This window comes from Sceloporus occidentalis, unplaced genomic scaffold, assembly GCF_023333645.1.
Source record: "Sceloporus occidentalis isolate IW3139 unplaced genomic scaffold, rSceOcc1.0.p SCAF_25, whole genome shotgun sequence".
Classification (NCBI taxonomy): domain Eukaryota; kingdom Metazoa; phylum Chordata; class Lepidosauria; order Squamata; family Phrynosomatidae; genus Sceloporus; species Sceloporus occidentalis.
The window spans coordinates 1,854,299-1,866,919 of record NW_028317005.1 but is presented as its reverse complement, the minus strand read 5'-3'; the positions used below and the strand labels follow the sequence as shown (position 1 = coordinate 1,866,919).

General features: G+C 41.2%; 1 pseudogene; it reads left to right on the top strand.

The window, feature by feature from the left end:
• Nucleotides 1-36: 36 nt before the first annotated feature.
• LOC149300248 (BLOC-2 complex member HPS3-like) lies at nucleotides 37-12,365 on the top strand (annotated as a pseudogene).
• Nucleotides 12,366-12,621: the final 256 nt, after the last annotated feature.

Genomic DNA, 12,621 nt, shown 5'->3' with positions numbered 1-12,621 from the left:
TCCCCTGAAGGACTTGTACGACCAGAACCAAAGAAAATGGTGCAGCTGTACAACTGCCACCCGTACGGCTCTCAGCTGATTGTGCCGACCAAACAGGTGCCCGAGCTGTTCTGCTGCGGGCGCGACAGTGTGTTTGTAACCTGTGCCGGCGGCTGTAAAGTGGAGGTGTTCATTGTGTCTGGAGACCTGTGCCAACCGCTGTGCAGTTTTAACACCCTGGGCAAAGTGCTGCGCATGACCTACAGCGACTTAGGTAAGAAACTCGTCCACTGGCAGAAAACTGGGAGATTGTCTTGTGGCTTTTGTGTGTTTGTGCAGGGGTGTAACCCCCAAGCGGCTTGCCTGTGCTGTCTTTGCCGTCCCCCACGCGGCTTGCCTGTGCCGTCCCCCACGCGGCTTGCCTGTGCCCATGCCCACGCCCCATACCTGCTGGAGCGGTGTGTGTCTTCCTCTGTGCCGGACTGATCTGTGGATGTATTGTTACTTCCCACAAGTTGGATCAGTCAGACACAGGGTGCGGGGAGAGATCATCTCTATGCCCTCTGCTGCCTTCAACATTAAAGGTGCAGACAATCCGATGTTTTTTTTGTTTTATCTGATAGCTTCTTAAAGTCTATTATTTTTATTTAAACTATTTTATTTGCCATGACAACAACCCTTCACTACTTTTGTGTCGTATGACAACACTTAAATAAGGCAAAATGTTACTTGATTATTAGTAGGACAGGTTTGTCCGTTCCGTAGCGCTAGTCATGGCATTCGGCTTACTGTTACTCGTGTGTTACATTCCGCAGGGTATGTGGTTGGTATCTCTAAGATTCTTTCATGGAAAATCTAGGACCCTTTCTTGGCCTTGGAAAATATCTAAAATGTCTTCATGGACATTATGATTTTCTTTTGCAAATAACGGGTGTCTGTGTTTTAGCCATAGCATTGGAAACAATACAAACTCTTAACTTAACGTTTAGTTTGATCGAAATAGTTGCTAAAATGCTTTCAAGTAGATGGGAAATGGACACGTTATTGTTTAAATTCAGTTTCTTTCAATGTAGGTTTAATTTATACGTTAACAAATATGAAGCAATCAAAAATAACAACATTCTTTGGGTTTCTGGGTCATTACACAATTTAACTAGGTATGTTCCGGTTGGATCACGCTGGTCAGGTGTGGTATTAAATATCTAACGTTATGTCATTTTTGCATTCTTTAGGGGACTATTTGGTTACCATAGAAGAAAAGAATAATATTTCTTACTTGCGTGCTTACATGAATTGGAGATGTCAGTCCACCGGGACCTCCAGAGTCAGTGTGCGGATGGTTGGCCTTCAAATGGAATCCCTTCATTCGGGGACCTCCAAGGACCAGATGGAAATTATAGAGATGCCTCTTTCGGAGCCCCCAGTCTGCCTTGCCTGCTGCCCGATGCGAGGCGACCTTCTTGTTGGCTGTAAGACTAAACTGGTGGTCTTCAGTCTAAAGTATGTTTCCATCCATGACACGCCTTTACTAGACTTCGAGCGTTCTCTCATTTTACACGTTACCGGCATGGCGATTTTGCAGGTTAAATTTTGTGCCGAGTATGTAAGTATCTTGTCAGAGCTGGAGGTCTTGATTGTGAAACTGATCCCACCATCATCTGAAGCTGCTGTCGCTACATCTCGCAATCTGGAGACACAGGAGACATTACCTGACCAATGTAAATAAAGATTTCAACTAATTAATCATGTTATACTCTTTGGAGTAATTGACCCCAATATAGAGAGTATGACATTTGACTTCTGATATGTTTGTATTTGCACTTGGGTGGCTGGTTCATTTTTTTTTTTTTTTTTTTTTTTTTTTAACGCTGATTGTCTCTGCCCACTTAGTTCTTGTTGTAATATTTACATATTAAATGTCTAATTTGTTCATAATGCCAGCAGTGTAATACTTGTTTGTGTTTTTTTTTATTTTATTTCTAGGTAATCAGGATCCCGTCCCCGGATCATCTCATCCACTTCAGCCGGATGACTTTGTCGTATGTCAGAGACCCGTCGAACTGACTGGTGAGGAATGTAAATCCTGTAACGTGTCGGTGACTCCAGAATTGACAGGGCTCTCTTCACGTTCCCAGAGCCCTTCTCAAGTGCTTCCTATAATGTACAGGTAATATACTTTGTTTTTCAGAATGCTAACTAGATTATAATCCTGTTTATTTGCATTGGGGAAAACATGAGAAGACCTTTCACTGCTGCATGTCAAATATCACTGGAGAGTGACCCTTGAACACAATCGCTGTCTCTTTAGTCAAGTGACTGATCTGTTACTTGAGTTTTTTGGGGGGATTTTTTATAACTAGGTGCCGTTTCATAAATATTTGTCTGACGTTATAATACTTTTTCCATAAATGCTTTTTATTTTTGCAGGCATTTTGCACCAGACTTCTCTGAAGGCATATCTGTGGAAAACACAAGATTGCATTCCTTGCAGCTGTTGCCCATGTATAAGACAGGTGAGTGCGCTCATTACCCCTTCCCTCTCACCCCTTGTGTTCTGACCCTTTCGGTATTACCCCTTCCCTCTCACCGCTTGTGTTCTGAGCCTTCTGTATTACCCCTTCCCTCTCACCGCTTGTGTTCTGAGCCTTCTGTATTACCCCTTCCCTCTCACCGCTTGTGTTCTGGGCCTTCTGTATTACCCCTTCCCTCTCACCGCTTGTGTTCTGGGCCTTCTGTATTACCCCTTCCCTCTCACCGCATGTGTTCGGAGCCTTCTGTGCGGATTTGACGTGTGGTGGTCTGCTAGACATCCATGTCTGATCTCTGCTCGAGCACAGGTCTCTGAGACTTTTTGTTGTGTGACAAAGTACAAAACATTGCATTATCAAGTCCTATACTATCGATCTTGACTGCGTACAAGGCATACCACCCACTGTTTCATTTTGCCGGGGAATTACACAATGCTCTAGGACCTAGAATAAGCTAATATGTAGGCTTCAAAGGACGAATCAATATTTTAGTTCTGCACTAAAAAGTAGTGTGAAAGTCCCAGAAATGGGAAAATCTGAATTTCCAAATAACGGTGAATACTATGGTTTTCTTGTTCTTCAAACAGGAAGGCTTGTTGCAGGGGACCAAACATCATCTCCACCACGAGAACTGTTGAGCCTCTTTTGTTTTTTCTCCATGCCACACACTGGCTATTTGTACACCGTTGGAAACGTAGTCGAGCTGATCTCTGTATATCGGTATCCAGAGAGGTCACAGCAGGCTGTCCTGACGCCGCAGTTTCTGCATGTGATCACAAGGTATTCTTTTCTGCCTTCACATGCTCGGGCTTAAAACCCTGTCATGGGATTTCAGCTTTCTAATTAGGTCAAACACACAATTTAATAGCAGAGAAGAACCATTAAGCCCATCCTTTCTGCCCATTTTTCTGGCTGTGAAGACTCAAACCATAATCTACCCTTGGGCGTTTTCTTATATTCAGAATAGCCATATGCTTGGATGTTCCCCCAATGTATTAACCTCTACATCTTCCACAAGGAGGCTCTTCTGCTTATCTACTACCCTATCAGTAAATTGAAACTTCCTGACATTACATTTTAAGCCATTGACACCATAGTTTTAGGTTATGACTTCTTGTCCTAAAATGTATCCTTTTTTTACTTCCCTTACTTCACTTCATCCACATTGGTAATGAGAGATGATGTTGCACTGTGCGTATCCTTCTAAAAGGACTTTTAATAGTTTTGCTTTGTTTTTGATACATTAGACCAGGGGCGTCCAAGTTTTTTCTGCAGTGGGCCACTTCATCAGAATTGTATCCATGCGAGGGCCGCACTCATTTTTCACTGAGAGAAAATATGGCCTTTAATAAAATATGCAGATTAAATAAAGTAAATGACACAAAACCTTTACTTTTCCTCTCACTGATTTCTGGGCCTACAAATTCAGGATTCTGGATAAGTAAAAATAAAATAGTTCTATTTATTTTAGCGAAGCACTAAAATGAAAATCTGGACCAAAACCGAAAATTCAGGGTTCACTTAGCTGAAAGTGACCCCCCACACACTTTTAATAAAAGTAAGTTACACACCAAAATTGTACAAAAAATTATATATTATGATTGTTAACAGCAATCTCAGGCATACCCAGATTCCAGCATGTACTGGTTGGCTGGGCATTGTATTTTTTGTCCAGTTTTAGTGTGTAACCACACTTTTATTAAAAGTAACACACCAAAATTGGACAAAAAAAAGTCAACAATATGACTTGGCATGATAGGAGTGTGATTGCTAACAGCAAACACACTCTTTTTATACCCAGGCAACTAGTAAATGCTGGAACCTAGGCATGATGGGACTGTGATTGCTGTTAGCAAAAACACTCCTATCATCCCAAGTCAGCCAGTACATGCTGGTACAGGGTGGCTGCAAGTGCAGACCCCATACTGCTGGCAGCATCAATACACAAGGGGCAGCTAGCCAGGTTTCAGCATGTACTGACTGACTTGGCATGATAGGAGTGGGATTGTTAACAGCAATCACAGTCCCATCATGCCTAGGTTCCAGCACTTACACACACACACACACACACACACACACTCATTCATTCATTCAGATTAATTCCCTCAATCAGGCATACTCATTCACACAACCTCCCCCACCCCCTTACCTGCACTACAGCTCTCTCAATGCCGATCACAGACTTCAGCACTCGTTCTCCCCACAGAGGAGGCAGGACTGGAGCAGAGAATAGACCCTCCCACAAGTAAGCAGCAGGGCTCTTGTGATCCTGGCTGCCGATCTCACGCGGGCCGCACCTCGAGGTCCCGCGGGCCGCATGTTGGACGCCCCTGCATTAGACCTTCTTATATTTATAATAAAAATCTAAATGGTTAATGTGTGATGCGATATATAAGACACATTCAGATGGCACCATGCAGGACTGGGACCTACGTCCATGCGCAAAGCCGTCCCCAGCAGGCATTCCGTGTGCGGGGAACACAGAAGTGCTGCACGTGTGTAAATGTTACTGTAATCCTATGTATATTTGCAGACCTCTTCTAATGACCCATGTCCACGTCTTTGCAGTAACAACCTGCTGTGTTACACTGTGAGATGCAGTGCGGTTGCCGCACGCGACGAGGATCCGTACATTGATACCACTATGAAGGTAAAATATATTACAAATGGCAACTCTTTTTTTATCGTAATTTTTCCTCAAATTCCGATACTTTTTTTTTTTTTGGTGTCTGTTTTGTCTTGGTTGAAGTGACTTGCGTGTTGGGTTAGTGAATAGAACCCTCTGGCTAAGGTCAAAGTGGTTAATTAGAGTTGGGGACACTGGACTATGGCTGGAAAAGTTGTACGGCGGTTCAGATAGGAAGGGTTTGTTCTAGAGCAGGGGTGTCCAACCTGCGGCCCTCCAGCTGCTGCAGGACTACATCTCCCATAATGCTCTTTCAGCTAAGGGGCTGGCTGAGGAGTATGGAAGATGTAGTCCTGCAGCAGCTGGCGGGCCGCAAGTTGGACACCCCTGTTCTAGAGCCTTGGGAGACCTTTCAGTTCATGGGCATTGTGATTGTTTTGCCTCAAATGAGAAATTTCTATAACATAAGTTGTGCTGTGTTGTTGTGTGCTATTGTTTTTACCTATCACAGTAAAAAAAAAAAATATCTCATACCTGTGAGCAAATACCATCTGGTTTCTTTTTCCCAAGACTTGTCCTCCTGTGTCCCTTGATGTGTGCACGCTGAGAATGCAGCTCTTCATCGGATTGAAGGCTATGGAGCACTTTAAAAACTATATTATTATTTTGACAAAAGCACATTTTGAGGATGTGACCGAGAAAGGAAGAAATCCCAAAAGGTAGCAGTGAGTCGGAGACTAAACTTATTCAATGTTGTGAAACGGCAAATTCAAGATGGGCACCGACGATCTTACCAAAAATGTGCAGGCGCTGTTTGTAAAATGTTCTAATGATTACACAGGATGCATCGATGACGTTGTTCATTTTTTCCTTTCGAGCTCAAAGAAAGCCGGAAGTGTTAAAGGCAAAGTACCCGTGGAGACGGAGCCTAACTGGAACCTGTATGTCGTGAGCACAATGTCCACCATCCAGCTCTACAATGAAATGGTATTTTGGTTTATTTTACATATAATCCAAAGCAAAGAAGAGCGTGATAGAGCCCGTGATGTGGCACTCAGGGGCTCAAGAAACAAGGGTTATTGGTCTTCTGTAAGAACATCCAGCAGCACAGAAGTGTTGGATATGACGACGCACGCCGGGCTTCTTCCCACATGCAAAGGCTGCTCGACGGGTTAGCAGGGTTAGATCTTTGTATGGAAGATCGATACATTCTGTATGGTTTGTTGGCTGGTTACTACTAGTTGTGCCATACAATGAGCTCTCACCTCCTGCTTTGTCTTGGATTGCGGTTTGGGGGCGATTGGTCACAATGTGCACCCGAATTCTGTGATCACATTCTTTTTTGTTATACACACGTTAATCTCCTGTGTATTCTTCGTAAACTTTTTGCAGACTTCAAGGTTTTATTCTCAAGCTAAATGATCTAAACAAAGAAATTTAGACAAGATTCCTTTAGTAAACAAAATGTTACGCTTTTGTTTTTGTTTTTTAGCTTTTGATCTTCTGTTTAGATCCAATTTGCACACGCTTAAAGCAACACTTTACAGTTTTTACTTGATATGTACATAGGCCTATAAACGTTGACGGTTCCTTAAAGATAACCCTGTCTGTATCAGAGCAGTTTTCAGCTGTTTGCCAAGCCCTGATCTCCCTCGCCTTTTAGTGTTAGCAGATGGTTCCTTTTACTGACCGAGTGTATATCGTGTGAATGGTGTTCAGGAATTGCGCCAATAGATTAACCGGGTTTTCTGTGTGTAGGTAGAGTACAGCAAGAAATACGACACTATGAAAACCCAAAGCAGCATCCACCTTCTGAGTGAAGCCCATCTACTGGTGAGAGCCGCTCTAATGGCGCCCCACTTGGAGGATTCTGCCGAGAAAGCAGAACTATTGGCCGCGTACAGAGAGAGCTGCGCTAGTCTAGGGCACTGTTATAGCAGGTAGGTCTGTAGCAGAGTTTGTTCTCGTGTATGATGTGTTATAGCTTTTAAGGAATATGGTTAGGAACCTCTGCAACACATAATTCTCTCCAATAAGCAAGTCAGTGGGTAGTTTCGCATGTAGTTTAGCGTTCTAAATCAAAATAAGTGTTCAATGGCTACCAGAGCACTTTGGGAGTCATAGCTCCCCAACAAAGCGCTATATTTTGGATCCCCTGCTCTAGAACCTCGCCTGGTTCTGTTGCTTTCACATATGGTCAAGTTCCAGCTCCGCAGAGGACTAGCATTGACTTTCAAATAATATCCCCGATGCATTCTACATTCAAGTTGGAAACCATGAGAACTTTATTATAGATAAGTGATCATTGGTTATTTTTTACTAAAAAAAATCAATAGGCATAACATCAGTAAGGAAGTAAATCTTTGATATATCAAACAATTGTAATAAAAAAAATAGATTCTAACAGTTATAATTAAGAGGTAATTTGGATCTAGGTTTTAGTCGGCTTTACGTCCTCCCCAGTGTGACCAACAATTCCAATGGTAGCGTGGGTTATATATATATATATATATATATATATAATATATATATATATATATATCTCTCTCTCTCCTTCAAGGCAGGCTTCAGGAAGGTTTCATCTGTTATGTGGTGCAACATAAAAAGAGCATGCTTTTGTATAAATTATTAGGCTAAATCTGATTGCACAGATTTGAATCATTTGTGGGATCTTTTTTTATTTATTTATTTTTATTATTTTTTAAGGTTGGACACCAAGTATTCGCATCTTGCACTTCCTTATTTCAAGATGTCTTGCTTGTCCATGTCTGAAGTTATAAACCGAGTTCTCTCCGATGAACCGCCCCAGGATCGTGGAAAAGGATTTATGTTTTACTTGAAGCATTCCCTTTTAGAGGAGCTGGACGAGGAGCTGGGAGAAGTATGAAAGCCCTGTTGCACTGTTTTCATTTTATTTTGCTATTCAATTTTTGGGGTTTTACATCGCCCCTCATCACGTTAACGCTTTATTGGGTTTATTTTCTTTTTTTGCTTCATTATTCATAATCTATTTCATCCAAACCTGTTTGTTAATGTACCAGAAGATGTACATTGCAGATGCCAGGCAGTGGAAGCATTAGTACCTGGCAGGTACCCTATATAACCTATACACATGGAGACATGCCTTATTTATAATGTCACTGTTAAAACAACATTTTGACTTTCTTTTAGCAGACATCTGTCGTATACATTGGATACGCCTGGGCACAACCTCAACCCCGCAATGTGTCACTAACATTTTTAGATTAGTTATTTTTTCTCTTTTAGGAGATGGCTTTAAAGGTACTGCAGATCTTTAATGACACAGAACCAGCTCAGCTGCCCCATGTGCTCTGTAGCCCCTGCATGAAAAATGTGTGTCCCAAGAAAGCAATAGGCTACCTGGAAAAGGCCGAATCTGCTTCCAATTCTGGTCTGGTCTCCCTTACTAAAGCATCCATGGCACTGAGGATGAACGATCCTGAGACTTGTAAAAATGAGATGGACCAGCAGCCAGAGGTGAGATTTTCTTTGTTGGATGTACATTACCAGCAAATGGTTCTGAGCGTCATTAACTATGCAGCGTAGCGCAACATGTAGCAGACAAGTTGGCCCAAGTGATCAGAGGGGGCAATGTAATATATTCCTTTTGTAACAACCTGAGAATTGTCATCAAAGTTACAACTATGCAGCTAGAGCAGGGGGGCACCCATCAGCTGGAACCCTTGGACAATCATAGGCAAGGTCACGGAGAGCAATAACTAGCAACCCCGGACCAAGTTCCCGACAGTTTCAGTTGCGCAACCAAAGCAGCATATAGTGGAGATCCATCTACGGGGCATCTTAATGACCAAGCAGTCCCCGCCAAAGCTCATCTGTGGTCCTCGCAGCCTATTTCCTCTGTTCAGGGAGGTGAATAGACCCCATCGTGTCATTCTGTTGATATTTCTCTAACAGCTTCCTTGCTCTTACTTTTTTTGCAGATGCTGTTACTGTGTGGTTTTATGAACGAACCAAGGCTGCTTTTGATACACAGAAATAAAGAAATTATTCCGACTCAGATGGCATTTCATCTAAAGGAGACTCAGCCTGGCTTGTTGGTGGCTTCCATAGTGGCTTTACGTGAAAACGGCAAGATTAAGCTAAAAGATGCTGAGATCTTTTTTAAGGTTATTTTTTTTCTAAATATATCTAACTCTTTTATTCCTCTGGCTTAAGTATTAAGTATTTTTTGGTTATTTTTCCTAAATTTACTTTTCCAAACCAATTGCTTGTCAGAAAATCAGATGCATTTTAATCCGTCATTCCCTTAAAATAAAAACATATTATTTTGTGTCCCTATTAAGGTGCTGTGCGAGAACGGTAAAGACGGCGAAGAAAACATTCCCCAAATGCTTGTAGATTTTTGGGAAGCACTTCTTTCCACCTATCCTCCGGATTCAGTTTTACACGATATTCTGTTCAAACTGTCTTCTCGTTATGTGTGTAGGATATGTAAACCCCAGCATATTTGTGTCAGCCCTCTAAAGAACGCAGAAGACCTGGTAAGTTGAACAAACATTCTAAACGTAACGTGTTTCATTGAACAGATCAATTAAAGTATTAAGATTTTAAAATGTCTAATTTTAGTATCAATTGGAAAGTTAATTTCAGAATTATTGTATTTGCACAAATTTTAATTTTAATGAAATCTCACAGTTTAGCTTTTCTTTTTATTCAGACGAATGGCTGAAAATATGGAGGGTCCCCAACGTAAACAAAGCAGAGAGCTCCGAATTATTGTTTATTCTGTCTTCTTTCTTGGTCCACTGTCCGCTATCCTCCAGGTTAACCTGGCGGAGCCCTTGTGCAGAAGTGCTCCAATAAGGCCAGAATCATGACAGATCCACAGAGAAAGAGAAGCCTTTCAGCACCAAACTTTGAGCCGAAACGGCAGGAATTAAAATTAGTCATCTGAAAACAAATGGACCAAAAACAAAATGAAAAATATGAGTTTTTGATTCATGTTCATTGTTTTATGACAGTGCCCCGTAATTCAGATGTTTCTAAAAAAATAAAAAATAAAAAGCTGTAGCATAAATATACTCCGAGATCCTGAAAAATACAGTTTACGTAAAAATAAGTGTGTAAATAACCTTAAATTGGAGTCTCTAATCCAGATTTATTCTGCTTTTAGTCCAATGTATTCCTTCAGTCTGCAGAATATCGTTTTGAGAAAGCTGGATAGGCAAAATGTGGAGTTTCTGATCTCCAGTTGCCCAAGAACCGGCTTCAGATACCAACACCAACCAGATCTCATACGCTTCATGACCAAAAGGATATGGACGCTCCTAATTACTGAGTTTGCACAGAGCCCTGACCTCAACCCCACGGAACCAAAAGTGGATGAACTGGAATACCGACTGCAAACTAGGCCTTCTAGTCCAAGATCAGTGCCTGAGCTCACAAATGGCTGAATGGGCACAAATTCCCAGATGCACGCCAAACTCTTCTAGAAGACTTCCCAGAAGAGTGGAGGCTGCTATAGGCACAAAAAGAGGCCACCGCCATATTAATGCTCATGATTTTGGAATAGAATGACCAACAAGGTCATATAGGTGTTATGGTCAGGTGTCCACATACTTTCGGTCATATTGGGTACTGTATCTGGGACTGTTTCAAACGTACGTTGTCCTAGCACTATCCGTATAGTTCATGCAGCTGCTTTCATTTTTCCATTCAGCATCGTGTCTAATTAATTGCATGGCAAATTATCTAAATGTAGTTGACGCAGATAACTGAAATAGTAAGTACCTACATTGCTTAATTTGATAACCTTCAGAAACGTTCTCATAGAACAATAAAAAAAAAAAAAATGGGCGCTTAGCAAATCTGGTTAGATGGCTGCGTTCTTTATGGTTTACACGGATTCATTTGGTTGGTGATTTGATTTCTCTCTGTATGACCTTTTATGAGAGTTATATTTTTGAGCATCAGTACATGTAATATGCATCATTTTTTGTTTCAGAGAAATTCGTGCAGCCATTTTGGGTTAATAAGCCCTTGGATCACAAAGATGGTGTCGTCAGAGTCTACATCTTGTTATGAATGCGGAGACTTGATAAAATTGCAGGTATGTGCGTTTTTCCATTACATGAATTTAAATTCAGGTCAACATAGATGTTAAAAATCAAAAGGATATGCAGTATAAATGACATATCCTAACTGAAGGTTGCTTGCAGAGGTTTACTCACTAACTACATCTCATAATAGCTTTTACTTATTAACTTTTTTTTTTTTTTTTTTTTTTTTTTTTTTTGCAGTCTCTGCTTTGTGGACCCTCAATGGATATTGGGTCATTTCTCCCTTTTTTGGAGTTTATCCCAGATGATGACAACACAACTTTAAGCATTCACGTTATATGTGAGACGCGGCTGATGGAATATGAGAAATCAATAGACCGACTTCTGGATCGGTGTCCTGAAGCTGTGATACAATACGCAAGACATGAGCTAAGGGATCGGAGCCAGGTAACAACCAGCTTCTCCTGTCGTACAACTAAAATGATCTTCTGTGGATGGTAAGCTGTCACAAAAGTAATCTGTGGCATGTATGTTGTATTAAAATCTAATGACATCATCGAGCATGTTGCTGCATGGTGTCATTCCTAGAAATGTCTGTCTCATATCAGCTTTTTGTCATCTGTATATGAGACTAACTGAAATACTAGTGATTATATGCTGTCTAGGACAGTTTTACTTGGAATATCATTGATATAAGTCTTGCGACACTCCAATTAAGTGGAATATTTTAGTGTTTTTCTTCATCGGAGGAGTATTCTTATAACGGCAGCAGGTTAAGGCTCTGAACCCCAACTCTGCAAATTCAATCCCTTATTATATGCTCCGTATAATTTAGTAAAACCCAAGTCAAGTATGTGCCAAGATTGCTGATATGCCTTCTCTTACTAACGACAGGCGCTATGGTGGAACAAGATGCTACCCGAACTTTGCAGCCGTATTCGAGAGAGTGGAAACAAGAACGCCATATTTATCTCCTCGTTGCGAGGTAAGGACCGTGCACACGGTGCTGTCTGTGTGGGATTATCCCTTTAGCATCATCGTACAAGATATATTGTTCTTTCAGACACGTTGGAGGTTATCAGCACGGAGCTCGAACTTCAGGACTTTGTGAATTTGCTTCCCGACGATGGCGTGGCTGCGTTTTTCCTACCTTACCTTCTAAACCAAAATAAAAGAAAGCTGGTTACTTAAAATATATTGCAGTGTATGTGTCATTGTAAAATGGAGAACTACGACTACAACCAAATATATGTGGGGGTTTCTCCCCCCCCCCCTTTGACATTACTTTTACCCCATGGATCATAAATCTGTCTGTGAAAACCATTTTCTTGTCCATTCCTACAATTCATCCAAATCCAGAAAAAAATGTATTTAAAAAAAAAAAAATATATATCAGTATTCATAGCAGTTGATGTAAGGAATGCAAGCATTTGAATATATAAATATG